We start from the raw sequence: 19,780 nt of genomic DNA, 5'->3' as shown, positions 1-19,780 counted from the left end.
GAGCAGGGACATCCCCGACTAGATCAGGTTGCTCAGAGCCTCATCCAACCTGGCCTTGAACGTTTCCAGGGATGGGGCTTCCACCACCTCTCTGGGCAACCAGTTCCAGTGTTCTACAACCCTAATTGTAAAAAATTTTTTCCTAATATCCAATCTAAATCTACCCCCCTCTATTTTAAAACCATTACCCCTTGTCGTATCACAGCAGGCCCTACTGAACAGCCTCTCCCCATCTTTCTTGTAGGCCCCCTTGAGGAAAGATGGGGAGAGGCTTTGTTTGAGCACTCCTGATTAACAGGAGATTTTATAACTGCCTTAAGGCAGCTCAGCCACTATGGAAAAGTAATAAACTAAATGACATGGTAGGTTTATAGTCTCAGTTGGTCAATAATTTCTGTAGATTTTTTTTTTTTAAGGAAAATGACCTGAATTTCTTCAAGAAGAGAGAAAGGGGAAAAAAAATGTGACAATGCTTCCCCCCAGTTTGTCCTGGGAAGACCAAAAGCTTAAATGAAACATGCACAGTGAGTAAAGTAATGAGGAATGCAAACCTGTGAGAGTCAAAGCAGCATGGCAGGCAACGAACTGGAAGGCACAGTACTGTGTGTAGCAGAGGTGAATTGTCCCTAAGCCTTCGTCTCTTCTCCTGACACTTCTCAGGCAATCAAATATCAGGTGTGAAGTCACCTTGGTGACCACTTACAAGTTGGAGGGCACCCTACCAAGGACAGGCTAGCCTAAACCTTCTGAGTGCTGGAAACCCGCTGGCCTAAATTTTCTGAGTGCTGGAAACACGCTGAGCTGAGGCTTTCTCACCTCGGTCAGGTTATCTACTCTGCAGCAGCAACTCCAGCTCCTCGTGTGGGATCACTTAATTGTCTGAGAAATTCTGCATTTTTGCAGAACAAAATCAGGTGTCCATTTCATTAAAACCACAGCCACAAAACATAATTTTCCAGGAATGTCTACTTACATGGTACTGAACATGTTTGAATGAGAATGGACTGATTATTTATGTTTTAAAACTCTAACCAGTTAGGTCTATTTAACAAGAGTCTTCTTGACCTTCAATAAACAATGTCTTACAGTGAAAAAAAAAAATCTCATTTACACAATAGTCTTAATATATGTGAACAAATGTGCTAGTTGACATGGAAACACACTTTTTCTCCTTTGAAAAACAAGAAAGGACGAAAAGGCTTAAACTCTTTAAAAGACATTAATATCCTTTCACAATACATCATAGAAACAAACAAAATTTGTTTAGTATAACAAACCACTCAAAACAGTGTAGTTCAAAGACTATCTGTTTCAAATATTTGCAGCTATTATATCTAAAAAATAATTACTTTTAGCATGATAAGACATTTGTATTCATTGAGGATAAAAGCCCTGAGCCTGCCAATACTTACACATGTGCTTTACTAACTTCAAACAATCTTTTTACTGTCCTAGAGGACTAAGTATGGTTTCCTTTGAAGCTCATGCACAGAAGACTGATGTCAGGCTCAAGGTTGGGTCCTGAAGGCTGATCTGTATGATTCAGCTATTAAACTGCTGGACTGTCTCGATTCTTGTCTAGAGACCATTTCTCTGCTACAGTAATTCTGAATATGAAAGACAATTTACAGTCACGCTTGCCTTAAGGTACACAGATAAGATTGCACTTACGCACTTTAATAAAAGGCCTGTTTTTCAGTGGTCTTACAGCTTCTACTAAGAAAAAAAATGTGGGCTTCGGGAGAGCTTTTCTCTTTTTGTACTTTGGCCAAATGATGAAAACATAGATTGGAACGTTTTATGCCATGGATACATGCAAATAAGCAGGAGAGAGAGAGCAGGTAAGAGCCTGTCCTCAGAGACAGAGGTCCTGGTCTCCAGCTTACTGCTGACCATTCCTGCCTGGAACGTTGAATCTCCTGCCCCATGCAAAGGAGTGCCCTTGCTTAAGACAGGTGTTCTTTGCACAAAACCAATGTCTTTCCTCCTACTGCTGTGCAAGGCTGCAAAAACCCTCACAGAAATAATTACTGTCAAAAAACTGAACTGCGTGGGGCTTTGTGAGCAAAGATAAGGAAGCGTGCAGAACCCCAAATTAACACACAGTAGTTGTGGCAGGAATGCACACAGGAAATTTGCAGGAATCTATCATCTGCTTTAGATCTCACAGAACCTGATGACCACAATTCCCTCTTACTGTAACAAGCACAATGTATTTATTCTCATGTTTCCAGGAATTGATCAAGGTTAAAAAAATTAAAGACAAACTTTGAATTCAAAAGGTCACAGGCACCTAATCAACCTGCAACACATAACACTCATTAATTATACATTACTATACAATTACATTACATTTAGATAAAAATGTTTAGATTGAAGAATGCCTACCATTTGCTCATTAATATTAGTAAAATATCCATGTAATTTTCTGAGTTTGTGTGCTGCTAAGGCAATTCAGAGGGCTACACAGAATGCATACCAATGCAGTTAGCCATTTAAGATCACTCTTTTTTAGATTCTTTACCATTCTGGCAAGAGGAAAATAGTTAAGAGGCACAGTTGGACAACTTTGAATGTAATATCAAAGGTCTGAGGATGAAACAAATAGATGTATGCTGTGATACTAGTCAACACAGAAGTTACTTCAATTATAAATTGTGCAGAGAACAGCCAGATTTGACTGAACTGGACCTTGTGTAACACAAACATACCCAAGTTTCTCTGACAGGAATGTACATCAACTATTTTATTATTTAATGGAAGCTGTGGTCATCATTACAAAGATGTATCTATGGCAAGAGACATCAAGAATAATCACAAACACTGGTCACTGCGTCTATTACAGCAAGTACCTCATCCTTCTGTAACATTGTGCACTCATAAAGGAGCCTGAAAAGACTTTTTAAATGGTCTGATGCTGGGAGGTGCTGAGCTGAAAGAGCTTTTAGTGAAACCAAAAGAAATTGTTATCTGGTTGGCATTCTGCAGTACCAAACCTTTGGAGTCCAGAAAACGAAATTAACTGGAGTTCTGCCAAAATGAGGACAGGAGAATTTGTCTCAGCTAGTCAATGTCAGTGCAGAATGTTACATTGCAAATATTGGACACTGAACTCTAAAGGAAAAAAAAAATTAATTAACTTCAACTTGTCTGATTTGTTTACAATGAAATAGCCAGTTCTTTACTACATGCTGATTGTCTTATTGGTATACACACAGATAGCCATCAATAATGAAGTCTGTCAGTGGGGAGACACCTTTTTGGGGATGGATGCAACAATATCCCTATATATAATATCTATTCTATTATTAATGTTACTACACCAAGCTCCAGACCAGCAGTGCATTCGTGCTTATGCTTAGTTGAAATCATATAAGATATTTTTTTTTGTTTCAAGGGGATTCAATGCACGCTCAAGGCCCGTCCATATCTTGAGAGCTTTGTTCAAGCAAGACACCAAATACTTCCACAGGGAATTTTTTCCTAAATTAGAAAAGACTTTAGTCACAGGGTTAGTGAAGAAACTGGGAATCTCCTTGGCTTTGCTCTCTAAATAAATTTTGTCTTATATAGGGGTATTAAACTGGTTGTCTCCTTTTCTGGGGAGCTAAGTAAGATCAATCTCAATTCTTAGATTTGCATTTGCCATAATAATTGGTTGTAACATGGTTCCCAAAAGAAACCGGAGTTAAACAATTATGATGTGGGTCTGTCTATCAGGCTGGTTCCCTTTTCTGCCCCTCTACTTCTCAGCAAATATTGCTTAATTTGCCAACCGATTTCAACCAAGATTTAAGGTAGATAATCTTATTCTAATCTCTTGCATATCACCAAAAAGGTGTGGATAATTCAAAAACTTTAATAAGTGGGCAATGTCATAGAACTGTCACTCAAATAAAAACCGTCTGAACACATGCAGTGGAGAAGTTGCAAATCTCAGAGCATGGAAGGCATGCCAAACTCAAGAGCCTACTGATGGACCTTGCAAATTAGTGATGCTGAAGAAGAAATTGAGGCTTTGCTAGACAAACATCTCATTACATGCACTCAGTAAAATAATGCAGCAAAATAGATAATTGTTCCTTTGTACATGGGAGGCATGAGACTAAAACTGGCATATTGCAAATAGTTCTGTTTTACATCTTAGGTTGTTAAGAAATTAGGGCAGAGAAAAGAGCTAGAAACGTTTTCAAGGACTTCAGAAAATACTTTGCAATTAAAGGGCTCAATCAGCTTAGCATATCAAAAATTAGATTAAGAGATGACTCTATAATAGTGTACAAGTATTTTCATGTGGAGAAAATCTAGGCACTAGCAGGCTCTTTCATCTGCCATACTAAAGCATAACAAGAACAATTTCAAATAGGAAATAAGGCACTCACTTTAAACAGAGGAAGTGATTAGCTACTGAAAGGTCCCATCAGAAATGGTAAAACCTGTATCTCTTGCTGTCATCCAGTCAATCTTGGGTGCTACTCTGGAAGATCCATGCTAGCCAGACACAAGTTGGGGTCAGTTAAGTGGAAGTTATTGGTGTACCTGGGTAACTGGGTTCAAATTATTGGCTGCTGCTACTTAAGCCTCAAGGGTAAAAGGTATAGTGGCCCCTCTGGAGTTCAAAATGCTTTGAATGTTATGTTTTCTCATAATATCCTTGTCAGCTAGAAAATTTATTACTTCCAGTTTTAGATGGGGAACTGAGACATAGAAATGCTAAGCGGTTTGCCCCAAGCTCTCAAAGGAATGGCAGAACAAGGATCAAACCACAGCCTTTCAGGACCAAGACTATTGCTTGAACTGCTACAGCAATCTTCCTCTCCTATAAACTGGATTACACATATAGGACACAGCCTTTAAAAATACCTGTGAGCTTTCTGAATGAACATAAACCAGAACTGAGTTATTTTCTTTTTAGTGGCAATGGTTAATATTGTTATTACAGCATGGTTTGAAAGGAAGTATTTTGATTCCCAGGACCAGCATGATACATGCTTGCTCACTCTTAGAATTGTATGCATGATATAAAGTATTTACACGAAAAGTAGGTCCTCTGGCATAGCCTGAGTGATTTCTGTGATAAAATAGGAAGGTTAAAACAAAAAATAATATGTACCAGAAAATAAAAAAGATTTGGGGTTTTCTACTAAGTGGTATTATCCAAATATCTGAGTACAGATTTTGATGCTGGACTCAAGCCTGATCCTACTCTGAGCAAAGAGCACAGCAAAATGCTTGTTGCCTCACATAGTAACAGGATCCAGCTAAACATCACATTGCACAGCAACACGCTGCCAAGAAAGCCAAGATTTCATTTTCTTGTAGGACAGATAAGAAAATTTTCAAGTGTATTAAAGCTCCTCTTTAAATATTTCATGTAAAGAATATACAATAACAAATAATAAAGCTAGGTAAATAAATAACATTCTGCTGCAGTTTCCTGGGATGCACTTATCCCCTTTATGACCATTTGAGGTTACACTGAATTTGTTTGCTTTCTGATTTCTGCCACCTTGCTTGTACTTAGAGAATTCTCTTAAGATTGCAAAGGCGGACCCAGTTATTTCTTGTGTCTATCTTCCATTAACAGCTTAAAATAAATTCTAAGAGAATCAGACATGAAGTTTTTATCCTGACTCTTTATCACCTCTGCTATTGGCTCCATAGTAATCCAGACTAAGTGATTTGAATGTATTTGGTTATTGCCCTGCTTAAAGGTACATTAAAGCTGTGTCTGCAATAATACTATTTACAAGAGTAAATTCATTCCTTCTCATCCCATTCACTAATATTTTCTATTAAATTAATGCTAGGGGAGGAAGGATTTAGTACATTTCACCTCCTGCAGAAGTAATCAGAAAACATTTATGAATGTTTGCAGTTGTGATGGGAGGAATAGAACAGAAGGCATTTTATTATGCTGCTTTTATACTCTTTCTTTTGATTGGTGTTAATGAGTGTTCAAAAATCCAAAGCTCATTGGAGAAAACGCATCTATGGATTTTCAAAATTCCCTGTCAATAAAATAAATCTGAGGGGGGAAAAAAGTAATTCATACTTTACCGTGTAAGTTCAACTCCACTAGCTGCCAACATCACAAAGCACTGGGACATACTGTTACACAGAGGGATGACAACCACTCTAACAGACAATATCAATCTAGACATTCAGTCATTGAGAGCTCACTTCATGAACTGAAGCTAATTAATGCTCTCATGTAGAGTTGAACCCAAAGCATCAGAACGACAGCAGCTCCATAGTTGAATTACTTTTTTAGTATGCTGCCACTTAAAATTCCACCCAGTCACTTGAAAAGGATGGAGCACATGATTAAACTGTGCTACGGGAAGGGAAAAGATGAACAATTAAAGGGAAAATCTCCTAAAAACCAAAGATGACCTAAGATATTTAAACACAGGATGACTTTAAATTGCAAAAAAAAAAAGCTTTCTGCACAAAGCATCCTCTAATTATCTGCACAGAGTTACTCCTTGCACAGTTCTGTTTGCAAGCTCTAGAAGAAGTACCTTTGTCACCTCAGTCTCACATAGCTGCTTCAGCAAAGCAGTGGAATATCCCAGTATCAAAGCACAATGATGACACTGATGGCATGAACTATGAAATTTTTTCAACCAGAATAATTTATCCATGCAGATGTCTGGGAGAATGTTATAATAAATCCACGGGTAGACTGAGCAGATCCCTTTACCTTAGGAACCGGAAACAGCACAGATCATTCTCAGAAAGGTGATGAATCTGGAATACTTGCAAGTTACTTTCACATTTTGCAAAATTACTTTAACTCAGGACATCATCCACGAAGGTGCTTTCAAGCCTTTCCAGTTTATTTGCATTCCTAGCTGCTCTTGTTTGGATACTTTGCTTTCTGAAACAGACGAGAAGGAGTTTTCAATGTGTGTTTAGGCTGGGAGAGAATGATCAGACATATATGGCTATAAAACTGCATCTGCTAATGTCTCTAAACGATGCTACAGCTGCCGAAAATCATAACATTTACTTGTCTAGGTTATCAACTAAATCAAAATTATATTTACAGCTGGATTTTTCATCAAATACATGAGATTAGCAAAGGTAACATTTCAAAAGGAATTAAGTTAGGAGACTAAATCACATTGACTTTCAATACAATGCAGGCATCTATGTGACATAAATAGGTGAAATATAGAGATCAGTATTTCCAATATAAACCCATAGCAAAGGTATGAGGCCTTGCACTGAGTTGGAAAACCACACAATGGAACTGGGAAGAAGCCAAAGGCCTTAAGGAAAAGGAGATGCAGAGGAAGCATAACAGGGTGCACAGCATTTGTAGTGACCATTGCTCAGTGAAGTATGGTCTTGCCCTCAATCAGGAATAGCTTGCTCAGGCTGCCCTGAAGGAGCATTATTGTCATCTTCTGCCTGGTGTTTGGATTTGTTGTGATTTATGCGAATCATAGAATAGTTAGGGTTGGAAGGGACCTTCAAAGGTCATCTAGTCCAACCCCCCTGCAAGGAGCAGGGACATCTCCAACCGGATCAGGTTGCTCAGAGCCTCATCCAGCCTGGCCTTGAACGTTTCCAGGGATGGGCCATCTACCACCTCTCTGGGCAACCTGCTCCAGTGTTCCACCACCCTCAGTGTAAAATTTTTTTTCCTAATGTCTAATCTGAATCTACCTCCCTCTATTTTAAAACCATTACCCCTCATCCCATCACAACAGGCCCTGCTCAAGAGTTCCTCCCCATCTTTCCTGTAGGCCCCCTTTAGGTATTGAAAGGCTGCTATAAGGTCTCCCTGGAGCCTTCTCTTCTCCAGGCTGAACAGCCCCAACCCTCTCAGCCTGTCCTGACAGGAGAGGTGCTCCAGCCCTCTGAAAATCTTCAAATTAAGTAAGCTTGTGAGATTCAAACCAATATGGCTTTGGCAATCCCTTGTCATGGTCAGAAGTCAGGAAGACCAGTCCCATAGTCGGGCAAATGTGGACAACGAAGTCACGGTCAGTGCCAGAATGGGTGGTAGGGCAGCAGGAGCTGCAGGAAGCTGCAGAGCACATGGAGGCCCAGCAACTGCTCTTGTTCTAGCTATTGGATTGGGCTCAGATATGCCACAGAAGGTAGTACCACAGAAGAGAAGGAATGCTAATATGGCAGGAGCTCCTTTACAGATGTTTCCGAGTGATCTGAGAGGCCTATAAATGCCCCAGGCCTGTACGGGCTGTCTTTGTGTGACTGGCATGGTGCGTGGCATGGGGCATAGAGCTGCCATTCCTGACTGTGGCAATGTGAGTGAAGATGTCTACTGATGATGATTTAGGCAGGAAATGTTCTTTTCAGATTCATACCCACGACAACACCACCGCAGGTCAGGAGTTTGGGCAGCTCACCCAGAAGCGTGTTCCCCTGTTGAATCATTGATTTTGCAACAGCTTTCTATCTGGCACCATACAAAGGAAAGTTTTGCTTCCAGCAATATCTCTAGCCCCGAGAAAACTATATAACATGCACTAAACATAAGAATTTTGACTTGGGCTTTAGACAACCAAAAGACCCAAAAGCCTAAAGTCTTGAGCTCTTAAGTTTGTCAACTCCTCCTGAACATCTAGGCTGCCCTCCACTTCTGAGTTGTGTCTAGTTTTCTCTGTCCAGATACACTGGGAATCATGGTAGATAACAGAAGTGATTTAGGAGGTGAACACCTTAGCAGAAAGGAGAGGTCCTTAATTTGTTTCACTGTGATCAAGTCACAAACCCAATGTCTATAGTTCCCTCATGCTGAGCACCTGCAGCGGTATCTCAAAGGTTGCTGGAGAGCTTCTAGAACTACAATGGGAAGGACACAGGTAGCAGACAACTCAGAATACTCAAAGCTGACTAAAAGACCCAAGGCAGGTTTATGGGATGCAGCTGTGGACCCTACCACACTGATACTGAAGTCAGGTAAGTTGATGACAGCAAATGGCTGTGATCCTGCTGCATACAGGTTTAGGCTTGAAACCACGATCTAGGAGACTGATTTCTGTTATGGATCACTAATCAAGTTTCATACACTTGTGTAACTGCCTAGAAGAACCCATCGTTTCCTCTTATCACTTCAAAACAATGAAAATCATGTCCAGAATGGTGGATCACTGGAGGATAATGGTGTACTGCAGAAAAAGTCTCTGCAGGTTGACTTGAAAACCACCTATGTTTCTGGGGCAGGCAAAATTCCAAGAGAGGTGACCAAGTTGTTCAGTTCACTCTACAGATGACTGTCAAGTGAGATGCCAGTTTATCCCATACAGGATTTCCAGCACCATACGTAGATATCCTGATGAGGATAGCACAGAATGAAGGGATTATGTCTTCCCAACACCAGATCTTGATTCCCTGTAAAAACAAGATCATTCAATAGCAACATCTCGGGCTACAATAGGAAGAATAGGTCGAGGGAGGTGATCCTTCTGCTCTGCTCAGTGCTGGTGAGACACATCTGAAGTGCTGGGCCCAGTGCTGCGCTACCCCGTATAGGAAATATTTAGGCTTGCTGGAGTGAGTCCAACAAAGGGCCACAAAAACAATTATGGGACCGGAGCATGAGAGGACAGGCTGAGAGAGCTGGGACTGTTCAGCCTGGAGAATAGAAGGCTCAAGGGGTCTTATCAGTGTGTATAAATATATGAGGGGAGAAAATGAAGAAAAAAGATCCAGACCCTTCTCAGTGGTTACTAGTGACAGAACAAGAGGAAATGGGTACAAGATTGAAACACGGGACTAGATTATCTCAAGAGCTCCCTTCCAACCTAAACAATTCTGTGATTCTTTAAAAACATTGCGGTATTTCTTGTTTGCAATTTTTCAAGTCTCAGGGTCATGTATGGAATTTCCTCCCTTTTCATTATTGTACATAAGGTAGCACTAGGGAATATTGAACTGCAGAAAAAAAAAACAGGGATGAGAAGTAAAAATGTGATCTGATATATCCTCAATCTGAAGGAGAATTTGCCAAGAACCTACATGCCACACAATATTCTCAATAGTAACATAATTCAGAGTTAAGTGTTACTTACTAAAAAGCTGATCAGATTTTGCTTTGTGATGAAAAACAAAACCGAATTGTCAGTAATTGTCACGTCTCATTTGGGATACCAAGGTGAGCAGGGAAGCTGAAAATGTCATTTGTTTAGTAGGGAAATGTGGCCACGACAGTCTACTGCAATCTTGGAAAACGGGAAGGTGTGTTAGATTTAAGGTTGCACTGTCCAAACTGACCTTAACAATTCAAGTGTGTGTCTTGGCAGAGGACCTAAGTGACTCCTCAGAGAAAATCTACCATAGATCTCAAAGAGGAAGCTACATGACTGGTTAAATTGTCAGAGGTGTTTATAACCAGGCCAGCTGAGTACCTTTCTAACTACATGGAATCACTGCTCAAGTGTAAGAAAACACTTTGTGAGGTTGTTATCAAAACAACCAAGAAACAGTTACAGAAAATAGATTATTTAAGCATCTTTGAAAAGTCCCAATTGTTTTAGCCCATAGTATCTGCATTTCATATTGATTTCTAGAAGGGCACGAAAAAATGAAGCACTGCATTTGACCCAATCTGATGCTTTGAACTGATGAAATGCAGGAGACTTGGGGAATAGCCATTGAAAAAAACAGTCTTGAGTGAATGAATGGATATTGGCAAGCTCTGTTATTCCTGAAAACCAAAAGTTATATTAACTGCCTTTCTAGTCCCTCTATCAGCTGTACCTGTTCCACATCCAGCTGTTAGGGCTAGATGGAATGGTTTGATAACTTGTGGATGAAGTACTTTGACACTATGGATATTCAGACACATTACCTTGATACACCACCTTGTGAACCGACTCCTTGCACAGGGAGATCCTCAAGTCTCTAAGGACTTTTTCTCCAACAGTGTCACACAATTGACTCCAGGTTTTAGTAATATCTAATAAGGTACTTAGATCCTGTGCAGCCTAGTTAGTGTGGGTTTAATCAAAGGAAGTCTCCATTTCTCTCACATGAAATATAAGCCACTTATCTTCACCCCAAAGTCCCCCAATGCCCTATTTCCACTTTTCTTATGATCTCTTGTTCACTAGTGTGACTCTACAAGTCAGTGAGCTACTTATCCAAGTAAAGCCATACCTGGGATTCCTGCTGATTTTAATTACTGTTTTAAGGCCTTTTATTTAACACAGAAACAAAGTTTCTGAGGTACTTAGAGCAACAAACCTTCAGAGTCTTGGTTAGATCTCCTTCTCTAACGTGTAGCTATACTTCTAGATCACAGACAGATCCAAGCTTTCGTATCCTTCTCATTTACAGCTCCAGTCCTAGTAGACTCCTCCTATCCTTCAACTATTTTCCTAAATTCTTCCTGCTACCAAGTATATGGAGCCTTTTGCAAGTGTTTTCTAGTCTTGATCATCTCACTTCACTCCTAGCAGGGGGCAAGAGATAAAGCTTCCACTGTGCAGCTGTGTGCCCAGAATGAGGCCTGGGATGGCATGGTCTGGACGAAAACTACCTTAAAATGTTCTTCTTGCACACTGATAGCAATATTTTTTTTTCTGATCACTGTCAACAATATTACCACGGTGCTCCCATCTACTCATATAATCATTATCATCTTGGAACTCTAACTGGTCCTCATTCCCAACCTTTGTCTTGCAGATCTCTCTGCACAACATCTGTAAGATACTTTTTCATTCATGTTATTAAAATTCTCATCCAATTCTGAACTCTTCATATCTTGCATACTAAAACCACCTTCTCTCTGGCCTTCCTAATGCTTCCTTGTCCCACTTCTCATATCCATCCTTCATCACATATCTGTCTACCTCTCGCTTTAGCCAGATCCTTCCTCTCTTTACATCTTCCACTCCTTCACCTTTTATATTACAACATATGCTACAAAACCTCATGTTCACTTGCCTCTATACAAAGATTTCTGTATCTGCTTCCCAGAAACTTACTCATTGTTGAGAGGCCAGCTGGCTCACGACAGCAGCCCATGTTTCAAAGAAGCACCTCGATGTTTTTTCCCCCCCTCTGTCCTCCCTGTAAACATCTGCAAAGTTCCCTTCAGATCCTTCTTCTGTGATGCTATAGGAAAAACACTGCCTTGCTTGTCATGCTGACCAGTACTAACTCACTGACTCCTCATTCTCTGCATCTGTCAGTATCGACTTTTCCCTATTTTTTTTTACTCACATGGCAAAGTTTTCTGTACAGACGTAGTATCTTCTGTTGTGTTAGTACAATTTCTGCTCACTGGAGTTCTGTTGGGGGCCTTTGGGTGTAACTACAATTAAAAAAAAATCCATTCTAAGCTTTGAATACAACGTTGAATAGTGACTAACACACAGGTCTAAAGAGACGCATTCATTAGCAGTCTGAGCGGAGCTGTGGCTCCAAATTAACTTCAAACGAGTTTTATCAGTGAAAAGTCAGAAAGAAATCAGTCTATCCCTCATCTACATCCATTTTTGGATCACTGGATGAAAGAATATACCTGGAAGTGAGTAGATCACTGCTGTATTTTCAAAGATGTTAGAATATTTTGGTTTAGAACCAAATCAAACCAATAAGACATAAAAAAATGAAAAACTATTTCCACCTGTTCGAAATCAGCACAGTCACTACGACTTCATAGCAATTTACGCCGGGTAAAGCCTAAGCACAATATATTTAGGAAAAAGCTCACACCTGATCAGGGGAGAAATTTCTTGCAGATGATTTTTAATTTCAGTTTAGCACTTCCCTTAGTCTGGACAGAGAAATCATTCCAGTTAGCTGTACTCTCCCATAGTCATCACTACAGTAGCGGTAGCTGTTTGCCACCTCAGAAATGCGTGATCAGAATGCTAGGGCAGCCACAGCACCCTAATGATATAAATAGGTCAAGGTTCAAACAGCAGCACTACATTTTATTGTACCAGCTGCATTAGACAGAAAAAGTTGACTTAAAATCTAACAGTTAATGACGTGCTCTCTCTTAAAAATAGATTTTTTAATCAGTCTTCTTACCCTTTTATTAGCGAAATACAAATTCTGACATAGCCTACTTAAGAGCTCCAAAAAAGAAGAGCAACTATGATTAACAACCTACCCTTCCACGTGGTATTCAGCCAACCTGAACCTCCAGGTGGTGCAGCTTGGATTTTGCTTGCTAAATCTTCTTTTCTTGTTTACTGTAAGTGTCTGTCATTGACCTTCTGCTTTTTATTTCTGCTAGGCGAAATATACGGCATTTATATTCTGGCAGCCTGACTCGACATAAGGACGGAGAGTGGAGTAAGTCAACTTTGTTCCTTGCTGAAAACTGTGCAGCTCACTCGTCGTGGAACAAGAGTGGCACCCAGTGGCTACAAAGCTTGGTCTAATATTCATACCCTGAAGTTTCTGCCTTCCCACATTTTATAAATCCCCTTCCAGCATTTTGAAGACAGAAATTTTTCCGTGCTCAAGCTCACAGATCCCTCTCCCACCTCCGTACTAGAAAGACAAAAGCTAGAGAACTGAGGCTAAAAGGTTTTCTTTCTGTACTCTTTTTGAATATCACTCTTTTCTGAGAACATAAATAACCCACCACAGGTATTAGGCACTTAGAAAGTGTACTGCTTGTTTCTGATGGATCGGGCAATGATTGACTTGCCTGACATAAGCACAGAAGGAGGACTTCAAGGACCTCATCTAACTCTAACACATTGTCCAGTAAGTTCTACCCAAACTAACCAACTTAACATCTTAACTTAACCAACTTAAGACGGAGATGTCCCTACTCCTTGCAGGGGTGTTGGGCTAGATGACCTTTAAAGTCCCTTCCAACCCAAACCATTCTATGATTCTGTTAACTTAACTTAACTAACTTAACATCTAACTCTAACACATTGTCCAGTAAATTTGAAAACATATGTTTTCAAACTGCCCCACAGAGAATGCAGCAGCAGGAAAGGAAAACCCAGGGATGGAGCGTGCTTTGTGATCTCCCCTCACGGGGAACACACAGGCTCTGTGCTGCTCCCAGTCCGTGGCTGGGTTTTGTAAGACTGTAAATTAGATTGTTGCAAAGAACACAGATGGTGACATGGGTGATAATGGTGCAGTGGCTTGCAGTGCTGAGTCTGGGTTTCCGGTTTTGAGTGTGAAAATCCCCATTTCTACAGAGGCCAGCAGATGATGTAGTCTTGAATCTCCTAATTCCTGGCATTCCTAAAATTTTACCCCATACTTTGCATTAACTGATATTCCTTCTAAATGCCCTAGCACCCAGTATGGTATGATCAAGTGGAAATCAAAACTGTCAACCAAAAATAAACTTTCTAGCATGGATGGCTACAGCTAGAGCTTGACAACGTGACCTGAGTAGTCTAAATGGCTCACAGATCAAAAGGCACATCAGAAGAATCAAGCATTAAAAGAAATTCTAATGTTTTTAAATAAATATAATGATTTTAGACATCTGCTGTGGCAATACTGAAAGCCATGGATCTTTGTACTTCCTGAGTTGTGTTAGGAAAGAACTCAGCAGTCTGGACAGAAATTTCTGCCAGATTTTCTGTTAACGGGAAGTCTTTGTTCCTTAAGCACTCAGATTTTGCTACACAACATTATTGAAGTGGTAACAAGGAAAACAAGTGTTCCTGATCATAATGTGGCCTGACGAATTCACGGTGGTAAACTAATAAAAGTAGGAAGGTTTTCTCCATAACTGAATTGTTTTGCTCTAGGAAAAGAAATGGATGTAGTAATATTCTGTTTTATTTACACTGAATGTAACCATTACACTGAGCAGAACATTGAGTTCAGAAAAGGTACTCTAAAATGCACTGCCTCCACCATCAGAGCAAGAAACCCTCTTACAGATCCTCTACAGAGTTAACACTGAAGACATGTCACGACAGTTTTGCACTTTTTTGCAGCCTGTGGCTTCTACAATTAATAGGACTATGCAAATGTACATCTCTGCTGTTATCTTACCTAAGCTTTATCCCATTTGCTAATTTACTTTCTTCAGCATTTTATCTGTCGCAGTCCCACAGAGGGAGGGCAGTCACTGTGTTGTTTGTACAGTGCCTGGTGCAATGGGCTCCTAAAATCTATTTAGGATCCTTATGAGGTAGTTCAATAAACATTTTATTTTAACAAACAATAGAAAACAGTGTATTTGAGAACAAGCTGAAGAATAGAAGCCTTGTGGTATGAAAATACTTCCAGCAGGGTAGAAAAGATTTTCTGTATCTAACCTCTTTTTGGTGTCACATTTCTTTATCATTTTTCAATGCAATCTGGCCATTTACAATCTGTCATCTTATTTACCTTAAGCTGATATAAAATAATTGTCAAATAGATTTTTCTGTCTCAGAATTCAAATGGAGTATGGCATTTCAAGAGCATAGTGTGAATCCTGTTTTCTAGAACACAATGCCATAACATAAAACCAGTAACAATAATCCCAAGCAACACAGTCATTTTAGGTCAGTGACACTGTACTTCCTTTTACAGGTGGTTATTTTTAAGTTGTAACAACCTGAATATAGAATCAGTAAATAATTAGTATCTATGAATGAGTTCAGCTAGTCTGTAAAATTAGAAATTGAAATTGCTGCTGAAATTCCACAATTACTCTGGAGACTTTCCACTGGTCGACGTGCTTTTCCATAATTAAGGCCACAACTTTGGTTTCAACCTTGCCATGCTAGCAGGTGAACCTGAACTGAAACTGCTGTCAAGAAAACAACTCCAAGTGATCCCATAAAGGTGACTCTGCAAAACTAATCTCAGGACTTGAATGTGAGCTGCTTCAGATGCCCAGTTTATCTTTCCCTGGCATCTATCTGACCTGTGGAAAACGTGCTCAGCATTTCACTGGTTTCAAAAATTAGCATGTCAAAAAACAATCAAATGATGAAACAAGTCAGATGGCGGATTCCTGCTATTCTCAAAATAAAGTATTTCACCAGCATTCCAAAATTCTGTTTTTTATTTTTTTTTTGGTCAACTGCTCTCACCCTAGAGGAAGGAAAGAAAATAGATTAAAAACTTCTCTAACAGATTCTTGGGCTGAGCTCCAGTATCAAAACGTAGTTGCCCAAAGTCTAACTTGAAAGGTCATTAATGTTTTATTATTGCTATTTATGGCACTGCTCTCCACATTCCAGTGGTCTTCTACATACTTAAGGACTGTCCTGACTGTGGTGCTCATAACACTTTGTTGTTACACAAACACCAGAAAGTCAGTCCCGTCACCAAATACCTCACGTTCAAAACAGGGAGGACAGCTATAAGGCAGTGAGGCATGCATGGTATCTCCCAACTGTCACACAGCAGATCACTGGGACAGCTGGGAACAAAATATTTTCTCTCCACACTTACAGGTCACTGCCTTGTCCATGGCACCAGTGGCTCCTCAAGGTTCTTCTCCGGACAACAAACTTTCACATACAGTGTCAGGCCATTAAAAGGCACCTTCTTAACAATGGTAGAGCTTGACATGCCACACAATAGCTAAAGGAATGCAGAAGATCTTCTAGTAGCTTATTCTTCTTCTTGCAGACTTCAAGGAATGTAATCAGAAATATCTACCAGTGACAATTCCAACACGTCAAGGGAGAAAGCATTTTACATTAAGAGGCTAGGAAGTCACAGGGGAGTGTCAGGCATTCACAGGAATGGAAAAACTCCTTCCAGTTTCTTTTTCTTACATTTCTTCTGTAAACTTTGTTAGGACCATAAGAAGGAAGTGCTCTTCCTGCAGGCCCTATGTATCTTACAGAGGAACGAAGGGGCTGGGATGAGGAGATGAAAGATATGAAGGCTCAATTTTCCTCTTGCAGAATACGTAAGACTTAGTTGCAGATATCTTCCAGAAATGACCAGATGATGTGATGAGTTAAAGCTGAACTCATCCACGTTTCCTTCATGACTTTCAGGGGCCACTTTGACTCTCTGACCCATACACTACTACCCCTACAGCAACTTCAGTATTCTGCAAAACATCTCAGCTATAAACTGGAACTATTTTAGCAAGTGATTTCTCTACCAAAATTTTTCTACAAGGATACCTATCAACAAAGATTACTATAGTTCTTTTAAGTACCCAAGTATAAATCTATTATATCTTGTTATTATTACAGTAAGAGTTATGGCCACACAAAATAACCTGGAAACTTCTGTATGTGCATCTAATCAAGAAAGAGCTTATATTTTAACTTTGACAGAACAATATTTGTATACAAAGACTGAGTAGACTTGAGGATGCGAGATGAAAAAGCTCAGCCTCAGTGACAGTCAAGTATTAAATACATTATTAAAACAATGCTCTGACATAACATTTTTCATGCACTGAGAAAAACTATTGAACTGACATCTTTTTTGCTTTAGAGTTAAAATAGCCTTCATACCTCAGCTAGTCATAAAGCTGATTCATGCCATTTTTATATTTGCTCCTCCTAAGACCCACTCCACATTCCTTCAAATTTCTTCAGATTTTAAGTAGAAAAATCACCATTGTATTATTTTATCGTAAAGTTATTTTGGAATTGAGCAAAGTAACAAATATAATTTGAAATCCCACATTTTCACCAACAGGTGGAGCTTACATTTTACATTTCATTTATAATGACTTTAAATTCAAATAATACATATTAACACAAATACTTTATAACTCACAAACTCAAAATTCCAATGTTTCGGGTAAGATAAGGACCATAACATTTTATTCCAACATTCCACTACATGTAAACAAAAAACCCTCGGCCAGCTCCTTTTCTTACTGACATTCATTGCAGAGTTCGCTATGTTTTTAATGACTGCACAATTAGATTCATTTTAATTTCTCTTTAAATGTGGCCCCTTCACATTATATTCTCTTTCCTGTTGACTCCACTGATGTTCACATAACGATTATTTATCTCACAGGCATACATTTCAACCGTGATGAACCTGATTGATCCCAGAACACGTCTGAACCCACATCTGTAAAGAGATATCGCAGATATTGCCTATCAATCTTCTTCCACTTAATTCTTCACAGGATACTAAAACACATTACTGCATCTGGTGTTATTATTTAACTAGAAAAGGCTATCGATGGCAGAAGCTATGTTTAATGCACAAAGCTATTTGGAATTACACCTCACAGCCCGAGTGAGGAATTACTTTTTGCAAATCCTTTAATGTCTTCATCTTCTTACATCTACCGAACAATATCCTTGATTATCTGTGGCTTTTTAGTAACTGTTTAGATTTCTGGAAACATCTTCTTAGCATCTACTTGCACTGTCATAATACAAACCTTAAAATCCACAATTGTTAAAAAGTGCTGTGGAGAATGGAAATACCTTAACCCGCTGTGACAAAAGATATTGCAGAAATACTCTGCCAAAATGGCTTCCGATGCTACCAGTGACTTTTGGGATGAGCAAAGCTGGACAATGTTTTAAAAAGATATATAAATATAAATACAAAATCATAGACTAATAGAACGGTTTGGTTTGAAAGGGACCTTTAAAGGCCATCTAGTCCAACCCCCTTGCAAGGAGCAGGGACATCTCCAACCAGATCAGGTTGCTCAGAGCCCCATCCAACCTGGCCTTGAATGTTTCCAGGGATGGGGCATCCACCACCTCTCTGGGCAACCTGTGCCAGTGTTCCACCACCCTCAGTGTAAAAAATTTCTTCCTTATATCTAGTCTGAACCTGCTTCCTTCTATTTTAAAACCATTACCCCTTGTCCTATCACAACAGGCCCTGCTAAAGAGCTTCTCCCTATCTTTTCTATAAGTCCCCTTTAGGTACTGGAAGACCGCTATAAGGTCTCCCCAGATACTTCTCTTCTCCGGCCCTCTGGACCTGCTCCAACAGGTCCTCGTCCTTCTTATGTTGGGGCCTCCAGAGCTGGATGCAGTATTCCAGATGAGGTCTCACCAGGGCAGAGTAGAGGGGCAGAATCACCTCCCTCGACCTGCTGGCCACGCTGCTTTTGATGCAGCCCAGGATGCGGTTGGCCTTCTGGGCTGCAAGGGCGCATTGCCAGCTCATGCTGAGCTTCCAGCACTCCCAAGTCCTTCTCCTCAGGGCTGCTCTCCATCCATTCTCTGCCCAGCCTGTATTTGTGCCTGGGATTGCCATGACCCAGGTGCAGGACCTTGCATGTGGCCTTGCTGAACTTCATGAGGTTCTCATGGGTCCAACTCTCCAGCCTGTCAAGGTCCCTCTGGATGGCATCCCTTCCCTCCAGAACGTCAACTGCACCACACAGCTTGGTGTTGTCAGCGATCTTGCCGAGGGTGCACTCTATCCCACTGTCTATGTTGCCAACAAAGATGTTACACATGCATCTACCTAAACACTTAAATGTTGGTACAGTATATTGTAGCTAAAATTCTGTTCTAACACACAATTGCTCAGTTTATATAATGTAGTTACTATTATTAAATCTGTTTCTTCAATGATAATTTCCCAGTTAGATCAAAACACGTGTGCTGTATGGCTCCACTTGGAAAAAACTTAGACATACAGAAACATACAAGCATTTATTTTTTCAAAGGAAATATAAAGAACTACAGGTTCTGATCACACTCTAAAATTAATCTCTAGATACACAGAAATGAGCAGAGCCAGACATTTGTGCAGTATCCAGACAGCTTAGCAATTGGCTCACTACAATTAAAATAAAAAAAAAAAATCCCAATGTCCACTGTAAATACGGAAGGCCACTTCAATTCCAGACTGATCTAGAAATCTGTCAATCTGTATTCCCGTTGGCCCTCCCATGTCTTTTGAA

This window comes from Chlamydotis macqueenii, chromosome 3 (genome assembly GCF_036417535.1).
Source record: "Chlamydotis macqueenii isolate bChlMac1 chromosome 3, bChlMac1.mat, whole genome shotgun sequence".
Lineage (NCBI taxonomy): Eukaryota > Metazoa > Chordata > Aves > Otidiformes > Otididae > Chlamydotis > Chlamydotis macqueenii.
This window is presented reverse-complemented; position numbering follows the sequence as displayed.